Source organism: Penaeus vannamei, chromosome 4 (genome assembly GCF_042767895.1).
Source record: "Penaeus vannamei isolate JL-2024 chromosome 4, ASM4276789v1, whole genome shotgun sequence".
Lineage (NCBI taxonomy): Eukaryota > Metazoa > Arthropoda > Malacostraca > Decapoda > Penaeidae > Penaeus > Penaeus vannamei.
In genome coordinates this window covers 18,536,424-18,538,291 of record NC_091552.1, presented here as the reverse complement: position 1 = coordinate 18,538,291, position 1,868 = coordinate 18,536,424, and positions in this window count along the sequence as shown.

The window sequence follows — 1,868 nt, the reverse complement described above, 5'->3', positions numbered from 1 at the left end:
TCTGTATATTTGTATATAAATCTATATGCGTGTGTGTGCATCTGTGGAAGAATTGTTGTAAAGATAATGACCATGATTATACAGTTGATTTGTTGTTATCGGTATCATCTGTAAATATTCTTATGATGATTTTATCTAGAATATATCTGTCAGTAAATATCACGAGCAGCATCATGATTATGATCATGATCATCATAATATTTGCCATTACCATAAGCATTATCGAGAGAGAGAGAGAGAGAGAGAGAGAGAGAGAGAGAGAGAGAGAGAGAGAGAGAGAGAGAGAGAGAGAGAGAGAGAGAGAGAGACAGACAGACAGAAGAAAGCGAAAGAAACAGAGAGAGAAGAGAAGAGAAGAGAGAGAGAGAAGAAAGAAAGAAAGAAAAAGAAAGAAAAGAAAAGAAAGAAAGAAAAGAAAGAAAGAAAAAGAAAAAAGAAAAAGAAAAGAAAAGAAAAGAAAAGAAAAGAAAAGAGAAGAGAAGAGAAGAGAAGAGAAGAGAAGAGAAGAGAAGAGAAGAAGAGAAGAGAGAAGAGAAAAGACAGACACAAAATAATGAGAGATAGAGAGAGAGAGAAAGAGAGAAAAGTGCAGTTGGGTTGTTTACCTTCTGTTTTCGTCGAGGCAAGTGAGACGTAAAGGGTTGCTTATTTGTTAATTTCTTACATCTATTTTTTTTTTTTGGTATAATGATTATGATGATACTATTACAATTATTGTTCTTATTTGCATCGTTACCATTCACATTCATTATTATTATTATAATTATTATTATTGCTTCTATTATTATCATTATTACTTTTGTCATTATCTTCACTATCATCATTATAATTATTATTATCGTTTTTATTGTTATTATCATCATTATCATGATCATTTTAATATTGTTATTATTATCATCATTGTTATAATCATTATCGTACTATTATCATCATCATCATTATCAATATCATTCTTCTTCTCATTATTATCATCATCATTCTTATTACCATTATTACTATTATTATTATTATTATTATTATTATTATTATTATTATTATTATTATTATCATTATCATTATTATTATCATAATTATTACTGCTATTATTATTATTACTATCATCATCATCAATATTATCATTATTATTATCAATATTGTAGCCATTATCACTGTTATCCTCATTATCATTATTGTTATTATTATCATTATCAGCATCACTATTATCTCCCTTAATCATCCATTTCTCCCTCCTTTAAGCTATTTCTCTGCCTCATTACCTAATTACCTATCTAAATATTAATTATCCCTGTATCTATTTAATTGTCCCTCTACCTTTCTTTATCATTATTACTGCAATTCCCTTGTTCGTCCATGTATCCAACCTATGTATTCAATCTATGTATCTAATATATGTTTACGATCTATGTATCCCATCCGTGTATTACATATATGCATACGATCTGTGTATGCAATTTATGTATCCATTTTATATATCCACTTTATGTATCTTTTCTGTGTCCAAAGTATGTGTTAATGCTGTACATTTATGTATTCAGGCTAAGTATCCCTTCCATATATACACTATATGTATCCGACCTATGTAGTAACCGAAATACCGATCTATGTATTCACTCTATGTATCTGATCTATATATCAACCGAACAGCCGATCTATGTATTCAAAGCTACGCATTCGCTCTATGTTCCCGATCTATGTATTCACTCTATGTACTCCCTCTATGTATTCACCCTATGTACTCCCTCTATGTATTCACCCTATGTACTCCCTCTATGTATTCACCCTATGTATCCCTTGGCGGCCCTTCACCTTATCCTGCGTCACAGTGACTCAACATTTTTTCTCCCTCCCCCCCAGGGCAACAAAATGCA